This window comes from Microchirus variegatus, assembly GCF_963457635.1.
Source record: "Microchirus variegatus genome assembly, chromosome: 13".
In the NCBI taxonomy this organism is placed as follows: domain Eukaryota; kingdom Metazoa; phylum Chordata; class Actinopteri; order Pleuronectiformes; family Soleidae; genus Microchirus; species Microchirus variegatus.
Window position 1 is genome coordinate 26,829,130 of NC_139814.1, and position 11,818 is coordinate 26,840,947.

Sequence of the window (11,818 nt, forward strand, 5' to 3'; positions counted from 1 at the left end):
AAGTTTGAAGTCAGAATTGTAAGTTTTAAGTCAGAATTCTGAGTTTAAAGTCAGAATTGTAAGTTTGAAGTCAGAATTTTGAGTTTATTCAGAATTCTGAGTTTGAAGTCAGAATTATAAGTTGTAAAGTCAGAATTCTGAGCTTAATTGTGATAATTCTGACTTTAAATTACTTTAAACTCCAGTTAAAAACACAATAATAATCTGATTAAAGTTCAAACGTGTCGTTCTCGGTCGTTTCCTGCATGCGGTCGTTTCTCCTCAGTGTTTTTGTTTTATGTGCCTCCTCCTCCTCCTCTTCCTCCTCCTCTTCCTCCTCCTCCTCCTCCTCCTCCTCCCCCTCCTCCTCACATCTTGGCTCCATTACACAGATTTAATGGCCGTGATAGTGAATATGCCTTAAAAGTCAGCGCCACATCTGTGAGGAATTTAACATGTTTTTTTGTTTTTTTAAACCACAACAGTCGACAGCAGCAGCGTGACGACAGAGACGCTCTGGCATTTACCCATAACCCCCCCCATCATACACCCCCCCATCATAAACCATCATAACCCCCCCCGCTGTGATATAAGACATATTTACTCAATCACTACACCACCTCCTGATGAGAAAACACCAGGCCTATATATACATACATATATACAAATATATATATACATACATACATATACATATATATATAATATATATTGTGTCAAATGAATCTGTTTTTAAAGGCTTCCTCTTGCCTCCAATTTAAGTTTTATTGAATATTACACACACACACGTCAGTTTATTCTCTGGTTTTATTCTAATAAAGAAAGAGAAATAATGAGATTTTATTTCCTTTTATGTGAAAGTTAAAGCCATACGACGTATGTAATGTGAGACAAACAATGATTAATGAAATATGAGTTTCAATCCAGGTTTAAACGAATGTAAGAGAAAATGACGTTAAATACTGAACTCTTCACCTGATAAAAACACTTATTTATCGTCTATTTATCATTGTATTTGTCTATTAGAGTCTGAGCACGATTGAAGCTGAAGGAATTCTTAATATTCTTCTTTTTAATCTGTTTTTAAAGGCCTCTAAAACTCACCCATTTAAGTTTTATTGAGTACAGCACACACACATTTCAGTTTATTCTCTGGTTTTATTCTAATAATAAGACTTTTGCACAGCACTGTATGCTTTAATGTACCTTATTTTAAAAAGCAGAAGTCTACTTCAGCCTCTGTTCTCTCTCTCTTTCTCCTTCTTTTAACAATGAACTGATTCATGAGATCAATTAAGTTGTTCGCCCAGCTCACACACACACACACACACACACACTCTTGTACTTGCTGCATACCGAGGACCAGCATTTCCACTTTATAAATCAACACAATTACAAATATCTACTTCATGAATGACATCTATAAAGAATTACTGGTTGCAGTACCATTTTTTTTTTTTTTTTTTTTCTTGTCCAAAATATGACAAAAACGTCATACTATACAGTGTCGTCCAAAATTTGAAAAAAAAAATTGACCAAAAATGTTTGGTCCAAAATTTGACAAAAACATCATACTATACTATGTCGTCCAAAATTTGGAAAAAAAAATTGACGCAAAATTTTTGGTCCAAAATCTGACAAAAACGTCATACTATACTATGTCATCCAAAACTTGAAAAAATCTTTGACAAAAGATTTTTGGTCCAAAATTTTACAAAAACGTCATACTATACTATGTCGTCCAAAATTTTATAAAATCTTTGACAAAAATGTTTTGACAAAAACATCATACTATACTATGTCGTCCAAAATTTTATAAAATCTTTGACAAAAATGTTTTGACAAAAACATCATACTATACTATGTCGTCCAAAATTTTAAAAATCTATGACAAAAAAAATTTGACCCAAAATTTGACAAAAACGTCATACTATACTATGTCATCCAAAATTTGAAAAAAAAAAAATCAACGCAAAATTTTTGGTCCAAAATTTGACTAAAAGTCATACTATACTATGTCATCCAAAATTTTAAAAATCTTTGACAAAAAAAATTTGACCCAAAATTTGACAAAAACGTCATACTATACTATGTCATCCAAAATTTGAAAAAAAAAAATCAACGCAAAATTTTTGGTCCAAAATTTGACTAAAAGTCATACTATACTATGTCGGCCAAAATTTGAACAAATCTTTGACAAAAAAAATTTGACCCAAAATTTGACAAAAACGTCATACAATACTATGTCGTCCAAAATTTAAATTTTTTTTTTTTTTTTACAGATTGAGTATAGCATGTTATAGAAACCTAAGGAAGTGATTTCATTCCGTAAAAATGACCTTGGTTAAAAACCCTCACTGGTCCTCAGTATGCCGCAAGTACAAGAACACACACACACACACACACACACACACACAAATATAACATATATATGTCCACCCATACATCATGTCCAGCGAGGCCGGGCAGCAGAGGTGGTAACGAGAGCCCAGCAGTGAGTGTTTCCTGTGGGGTCTCTGCTCCATTGTTCTTCTGCTCTCTTGATCAATGCGACTCAAACTCTTCGCCCGATAATCCCAGTAACGAGGAGTTGGTGCAACTTCTGCTCCTCATTTATCTCTTTCATGATAATAAAAAATAAAAATATAAAGGTGCAAACACAGAGCGTCGCGTTTGGAAACGATGCGAGGACTTCGTCGAGTTAAAGTCGACATTTATTCTCCTTTTTAAGTCAGAATTAACAGCTCGCTTTAATCCGAGTGAGATTATTCAGTGCGAATAAAGATCTTTTCAGCTGTTCATCGTGCATTTATCTACTGTGTCCTTAACTTACAGATCCACAACAGAGAGTAAAGTAACTGGGGCAAAGCCACACAGTGAGTGTAGTGGTTAGAACTCATGCCTTTGCAGCAAGAAGACCCAGGATTCAAGACCCGGTCAGAACAAGGAGTTTTCTGCATAGAGTTTGCATGTTCTCCAGGTTCTCCAGGTTCTCCCAAAGTCCCAAAACATGCAGATTATGGGGATTAGGTCAATTAGACACTCTGAAACTGAGCATCAATCACCAGCAGGAAACGGTCAATGGTTGAATAACCATGTTTCTAAACTCTAAACCCAACTCACGATTACGAACGGATCTGATTTATACGGTGGCCCTGAGGTGCAAAACACAAATGCAAAAGCAGAAAACACAAAACAAAAAACACAAACGCAAAAAACACAAACGCAAAAAACTCAAATGCAAATCAAAAAACGCAAAAAACCCAAACCCAAACCAAAACGCAAATCACAAACGCAAAAAAACACAAAACGCAAATCAGAAAACGCAAAAAACCCAAACCCAAAACACAACTCACAAATGCAAAACAAAACGCACAAACGCAAATCAGACAGCACAAACGCAAAAAACACAAACACTAAAAACACAAAAGAAAAAACACAAACGCAAATCAAACGTAAATCAAAAAAACACAAACCAAAACATTTTTTGTGTTTTCTGCGCTTGTGTTTTTTGATTTGTGTTTTGCACCTCAGGGCCACCGTAGATTTAAGTCGTGATCGTGTCCACATGGAGTGGGTTTGTGCTCTCGGGAAGAAAATTCAAACAGTGTGTGTGTGTGTGTGTGTGTGTGTGTGTGTGTGTGTGTGTGTGTGACCGCAGCAAACGAGAAACAAATGCTCTCCACACACACACACACACACACACACACACACACACACACACACAAGAAGAAAACGAGGCAGAGCTTCATGTAAAACATGAACCACCACAACAATGCAGCTCGTCCTCTGAAGTCCTCGTGACCGCGTTCTCCTTCATTCATCTCTGGATCGACAACAACTGGAAGAGCAGCAGAAACAGAAGAAGAAGAAGAAGAAAGTCCTCTTCTCTCTCTCCCTCTCTCCTTCTCTCTCTCTCTCTCCTTCCCTCATCCATGTGGCTTTGTCAGAAGTTTTGTTTTGTTGTTGCTGTGGTTGTTTAGAGGAGGACGACATATTTCCCTCTCTTTCTCTTTCTTTCTTCTCTCAAACACTTATTTAAAAAGTTCCACACAGTAGAGGATGATTCTCCAGGGTGAAGATGAATCGTTCCATCGTGAAAACAAACGTAATCGAGTCCCCTTTTCTCCTATTGATTATCCAGAGCACAGGAGTCATTACAGACTCTCTCTGGTTTATGATCAATGGTCTTGACGCGTTAGAAAGATTAAGACACTCACACAACTCCTGCCTCACTTTATCATCTGAGCACAGCTGGGATTAAGAGATTAATAGATACAATATTAAGACTGGGAACAGGAGAAGCTGGAGTTCTATAAAGACTATGGTTATAGCTGTTCAGTATAAAATGTTAGCATAGTGGCTATAGCCGTATGAAATGTTAGCATAGTGGTTATAGCTGTTCAGTATGAAATGTTAGCATAGTGGCTATAGCCGTATGAAATGTTAGCATAGTGGTTATAGCTGTTCAGTATGAAATGTTAGCATAGTGGCTATAGCTGTTCAGTATGAAATGTTAGCATAGTGGTTATAGCTGTTCAGTATGAAATATTAGCACAGTGGCTTTAGCAGTATGAAATGTTAGCATAGTGGTTATAGCTGTTCAGTATGAAATGTTAGCATAGTGGCTATAGCTGTTCAGTATGAAATGTAAGCATAGTGGTTATAGCTGTTCAGTATGAAATGTTAGCACAGTGGCTTTAGCTGTTCAGTATGAAATGTTAGCAAAGTGGCTATAGCAGTAGGAAATGTTAGCATAGTGGTTATAGCTGTTCAGTATGAAATGTTAGCATAGTGGCTATAGCAGTATGAAATGTTAGCATAGTGGTTATAGCTGTTCAGTATGAAATGTAAGCATAGTGGCTATAGCAGTATGAAATGTTAGCATAGTGGTTATAGCTGTTCAGTATGAAATGTTAGCATAGTGGCTATAGCCGTATGAAATGTTAGCATAGTGGTTATAGCTGTTCAGTATGAAATGTTAGCATAGTGGCTATAGCTGTTCAGTATGAAATGTTAGCATAGTGGTTATAGCTGTTCAGTATGAAATATTAGCACAGTGGCTTTAGCAGTATGAAATGTTAGCATAGTGGTTATAGCTGTTCAGTATGAAATGTTAGCATAGTGGCTATAGCTGTTCAGTATGAAATGTAAGCATAGTGGTTATAGCTGTTCAGTATGAAATGTTAGCACAGTGGCTTTAGCTGTTCAGTATGAAATGTTAGCAAAGTGGCTATAGCAGTAGGAAATGTTAGCATAGTGGTTATAGCTGTTCAGTATGAAATGTTAGCATAGTGGCTATAGCAGTATGAAATGTTAGCATAGTGGTTATAGCTGTTCAGTATGAAATGTAAGCATAGTGGCTATAGCAGTATGAAATGTTAGCATAGTGGTTATAGCTGTTCAGTATGAAATGTTAGCATAGTTGCTATAGCTGTTGTCCAGTACGAAATGTTAGCATAGTGGCTATAGCTGTTGTCCAGTATGAAATATTAGCATAGTAGCTATAGCTGTTGTCCAGTATGAAATGTTAGCATAGTAGCTATAGCCGTTGTCCAGTATGAAATGTTAGCATAGTTGCTATAGCTGCTGTCCAGTATAAATTGTTAGCATAGTGGCTATAGCTGTTGTCCAGTGTGAAATGTTAGCATAGTGGCGATAGCTGGTGTCCAGTATGAAATGTTAGCATAGTGGCTATAGCTGTTGTCCAGTATGAAATGTTAGCATAGTGGCTATAGCTGTTGTCCAGTACGAAATGTAAGCATAGTGGCTATAGCTTTTGTCCAGTATGAAATGTTAGCATAGTGGCTATAGTTGTTGTCCAGTATGAAATGTTAGATAATAGATATCAGATAATCAGGGAAATTCACTTAAAATATCCATGAGATTACATTTCCACTAATTCTAAGAATTAAGCCAAAAATCCTTTTGACCAATCGCTTTTAGAAATGTATTGTGATAAAGTCTAATAATAACACAGCAGTAACTAATCCTGGTGTCGTGCGCTGGTTTCCGACCCCTCAAAGGTCAGATGTTTACACCCGTGCAGCTAAATAACTCAGGACGAGGTCGTTGTTTTTAAACCGACTCCACAAATCCACGTTTTTCCAGTTTTCCACGTGAGCCTCAGTGTAAATGAGCTGAAACAGAACTTCGACTTCACCTCCACGACAACGCGAACGCGAGCTCAGACGACGCTGGTGAGCGAATCCTGGAGCTGCTCCTGGAATCTTCCTGAGCGCTGACGCTCCGTAGGAACTTTGACCTCGTTCTTCTTCTTCTTCATCATCATCATCATCATCATCATCATCAGTTTAAATAGAGGAGCAGATGCTGCAGCAGGAGGAGGCCTCCACACACCCGACAGGAACCAGAGGCTCCTCACTGGGCAGGAGGAGGACCAACAGTGAGAGGCCAAAGGTCCATCCGGAGAAGAAGACTCTGTCCATCTGTCCATCGTCTGTCTGTGGATTTACATCATCATCATCATCATCATCATCATCATCATCATCGTCTTCTTCTTCCAGGACTTTAGAGGAGACTCATGTCGAGCTCATGTTGTCACAGCAGACACACGATGATTAAAAAATACTAAAAAAAATATCGCTAATACATCAGATTATATCAAGGATTAAACTATGTCCATTTCAGCTGAGACATAAAAGACAGAAAAAATAACAAAAAAACAAAATTAATATGATTTTGGACAATTATTGTTTACAAATCCTCTTAAAAATCCCCTTAAAAATCCCCTTAAAATGCCACTAAACCATCCTGAAGACTACGAAGTGTAAATGCCCTCAGTGTGTGAGAATAAGTGAGAATTAGTGACACCTAATGGTGAGACTGCAGAATGCAACTCAACTGAAATATTCTACTCAAGTAAAAGTACCACTATTTTAACTTCAGTGCAAGTAAAAGTACCACTATTTTAACTTAAGTACAAGTAAAAATACTTGTACTTTTACTTGCACTTAAGTTAAAATAGTGGTACTTTTTTATCCACTATTTTAACTTAAGTACAAGTCAAAGTACCACTATTTTTACTTAAGTACAAGACAAAGTACCACTATTTTTACTTAAGTACAAGTACCACTATTTTAACTTAAGTACAAGTAAAAGTACCACAATTTTAATTTAAGTACAAGTAAAAGTACCACAATTTTAATTTAAGTGCAAGTAAAAGTACCACTATTTTAACTTAAGTGCAAGTAAAAGTACCACTATTTTAACTTAAGTGCAAGTAAAAGTACCACTATTTTGACTTAAGTACAAGACAAAGTACCACTATTTTTACTTAAGTACAAGTACCACTATTTTAACTTAAGTACAAGTAAAAGTACCACAATTTTAATTTAAGTACAAGTAAAAGTACCACAATTTTAATTTAAGTGCAAGTAAAAGTACCACTATTTTAACTTAAGTGCAAGTAAAAGTACCACTATTTTAACTTAAGTGCAAGTAAAAGTACCACTATTTTTACTTAAGTACAAGACAAAGTACCACTATTTTTACTTAAGTACAAGTACCACTATTTTAACTTAAGTACAAGTAAAAGTACCACAATTTTAATTTAAGTGCAAGTAAAAGTACCACTATTTTAACTTAAGTACAAGTCAAAGTACCACTATTTTAACTTAAGTACAAGTAACACTATTTTCACTTAAGTAAAAGTACCACTATTTTCACTTAAGTACAAGTAAAAGTACTGCTCTAAACATGTGCACAAGTTAAATTAAAAGTTACTTAGTTTCTCTCTTGTGAAGATTAATTAAAAGCAAACTTTTACAAATTAAAGTGCGGACAAAATAAAACGTGTCAGTCAACGTGGGTCAAAGGTCACAAACGCTGTCTCGCTCACTCAGCGCGACCTTAATTGGCGCCAATTCACCTGTCATCATCATTTAAAAAGTGCAAGTACACAATATATGTACATATATGTATATATATATATATATATATATATATAAAAATGATAGATTTATGTTGCCCCTGGTAACCTAAGTCACAAACACATACACTCAAACTTCCTGCTATATACAGTACGCCCCCTGCTGTCAGTGACACACATTACACATGTACGTGACGACGTCATCGTCATTATTCACAGAATTAAAATCACATTCACCCTCATGTGTATTATTATACTGTATTATTATTGTAATATGATCAGCTTCCTGTGACCTTGTGTGTGTGTGTGTGTGTGTGTGTGTGTGTGTGTGTACGTCCTTCACACCGTCTGTGCAGGTGACACAATCTCACACACAATCTCACACATAATCTCACACTCTCCCTCGGTCGTCTGGCAGATTATGAATCTTCAGACCAGACTGTGCCAGTTAATAATCTGCCAGGAGGAAGCACGACGACGGCCACATTATCCCTGATTCTGTGTGTGTGTGTGTGATACATCGACCACGAAGCATCATCACCATCATCATCATCACATGTGACGACCAGATGATGCCGTGGATTAAATCAAAGACTCAATTTCCTGTCAAAGGAAACGGCACAGAGAGGAGAGGAGGAGGAGGAAGAGGAGGAGGAAGACACTTCCCCTCCTTTCTGAATTCTTTCCATTATCAACATTTATTCAGGCTACTATGTTAAAATGTGCAGTATAAACAGAGGTGATATATAAAGTGTCTTATATCTGCTTTTTCAGCACAAAATATAGACAATCTGATGAAAAACATAAAACAATATAAAACACATCTGAGCAAAGAAAAGTACAAATAATCTTTATAAATCAGATTTAAAAATCTAAAATCAAGGGAAAACCTTGTATTTTGTGACTTCTGCACAAATATCATGATTCCCCGTTTTAAAATGAATCATAACTTTGACTCAACAACACATTTTGTAAATGATTAAATCTCATAAAGTGATTTAATCTCATTCATTTTTTCACAAACAATGGAAGAGAACATAGAGGGTTAGGATCCAATATGATATGTTAGCATAGTGGCTAGCTGTTGTCAGTATTAATGTTAGCATTGTTCCTAGCTGTTGTCAGTATTAATGTTAGCATTGTTCCTAGCTGTTGTCAGTATTAATGTTAGCATTGTTCCTAGCTGTTGTCCAATATGAAATGTTAGCATAGTGGTTAGCTGTTGTCCAGTATGGAATGTTGTTAGCATAGTTCCTAGCTGTTGCCCAGTATGAAATGCTACCATAGTTCCTAGCTGTTGTCCAGTATGAAATGTTTGTATAGTGGTTAGCTGTTGTCCAGTATGATATGTTAGCATAGTGGTTAGCTGTTGTCCAGTATGAAATGTTAGCATAGTGGTTAGCTGTTGTCCAGTATGATATGTTAGCATAGTGGCTAGCTGTTGTCCAGTATTAAATGTTAGCATAGTGGCTATAGCTGTTGTCCAGTATGAAATGTGAGCATAGTGGCTATAGCTGTTGTCCAGTATGAAATGTTAGCATAGTGGCTATAGCTGTTGTTCAGTATGAAATGTTAGCAAAGTTCCTAGCTGTTGTCCAATATTAAATGTTAGCATAGTGGTTAGCTGTTGTCCAGTATTAAATGTTAGCATAGTGGCTATAGCTGTTGTCCAGTATTAAATGTTAGCATTGTGGCTATATCTGTTGTACAGTATGAAATGTTAGCATAGTGGTTAGCTGTTGTTCAGTATTAAATGTTAGCATAGTGGCTAAAATGTCCAAATACCAATAACACACAGATGGAATCACTTTCACCATGGATCATGAAACAACTTCTTGGAGTCTAGCATTAAAATGAGACGACAACAATAAAAACAACAATAATTGTCACAGTTGTTTCCACCTGACGTACACACACACACACACACACACACACACACACACACACACACACACACACACACACACACACACACACGCAAGGTGACTTACCTATGCTGGCGTCACAGCAGTGTGTGTCCCCTGGTTCTCCTCACCATCATTAATAATGTCGTGGTCACAGGAATCAAACAGGTCAACACTTTGTTTGTCAGCAAACAAACAGCAGAGTCAGAGTGTGACCCACCCTCACACACACACACACACACACACACACACACACACACACACACACACACACACACACACACACACACACACACACACACACACACACACACACACCTGCACACAATCACCTCATTAAGCAGTGATTGGACTCAGGCTGTAATAAGAGCTTCCTCTCTGCTGCACACACACACACACACACAGAGCATCAGTAGTGCGACTGGTGCGTTGATCCTGCTGCAGACTCCGGCTCAGAGAGAAATGGCTTGTGGAATTCATTTGGGGTGAAGTTTTTGTCGTTGTTTTTATTTAAATGTTGACGTTTTTGTCTTCTTAACTCGTTTGTCTTGTTCTCTGTGTGCAGGATGTTGCTGATTTTTGTTCAAGCAGAGCATGTTTGCTGTTCATGGGCCTCACAAGGTGAATAAAACATTCACATCACCGCAGATTTACACAAGTACAACATTGACCTGGTATCTAAAGTGTGCTAACATGCTAAGAGCAAAGGCACCTTGATGCTACACTGTACATTTCTGACGGAAAGCCAACATTTCATAGTGGACGACAGCTAGCCACTATGCTAACATTTCATAGTGGACGACAGCTAGCCACTATGCTCACATTTCATACTGGACGACAGCTAGCTGCTATGCTCACACTTTATACTGGACGACAGCTAGCCACTATGCTAACATTTCATAGTGGACGACAGCTAGCCACTATGCTAACATTTCATAGTGGATGAAAGCTAGCCACTATGTTAACATTTCATACTGGACAACTAGCTACTATGCTAACATTTCAAACTGGATGACAGCTAGCCACTATGCTAACACTTCAAACTGGACAACAGCTAGCCACTATGTTAACATTTCATACTGGACAACTAGCTGCTATGCTAACATTTCAAACTGGACGACAGCTAGCCACTATGCTAACATTTCATAGTGAACGACAGCTAGCCACTATGCAAACATTTCAAACTGGGCGACAACTAGCCACTATGCTAACATTTCAAACTGGGCGACAGCTAGCCACTATGCTAACATTTCATACTGGACAACAGCTGGTAAATATGCTCACATTTGATACTAGCTGCTACGACAGACCCGTTTGCTTGTTGGCCTCCAGTGACGTCACTGACGGGAAGCTAATGGGGTTAGAAATGATGACGGGGGTCACATGGTAGCTAATATAGTGCTAGCAGGCTAGTGAGTCTCAAATAGTCCCAGCTCTGTCCTGCATGGTTTTTAGACGTTTCCCTGCTCCAACAAAACGCCTTAAAGGTGTATTTAACTATGCATTTAACGGATTTCTGGTTTCATGTCCTCGTTATTTTGCAGCTCAAGGCTCCCAGAGACAAAATGGCAACACGTATGTTGGCTTCTCACAACGCGACAGTGGCGACACCAGACTTGGTAGCAGCTATCCCCAGAATAAATTCAGACAGGCCTCCAGTTTTCCAGGCGGCTCGGCCCAGAGCAGCAGCGGCAGCAGCTTTAACCCGGGGCCGGTCGTTGGCAGCAGTTATAATAATCAGAGGTTTTCACAGAGCGGCGGCCACACGCAGACGCCGTCACAGCCAGCTCAGAGCGGCGGCGGCGGCGGCGGCTACTCGTCGGTCCGGTTCGTGCAGGCCAAAGTGTCAAAGCCCAACTGGCCAACGTCTGTGACCAACAAGGTTCATGTCCAGAAGGCGGAAACGCCACAAAAGTCCAGATTTGGCCTCTCTACTGCTACAGCGAGTGCGAGTTACGCGTCCAACAAGGTTCCTGCTCAAAAACCGGAAACGCCACGAAAGCCCACGTTTAGCCTTTCTACTTCGATAGCGAGTGGAAACTCC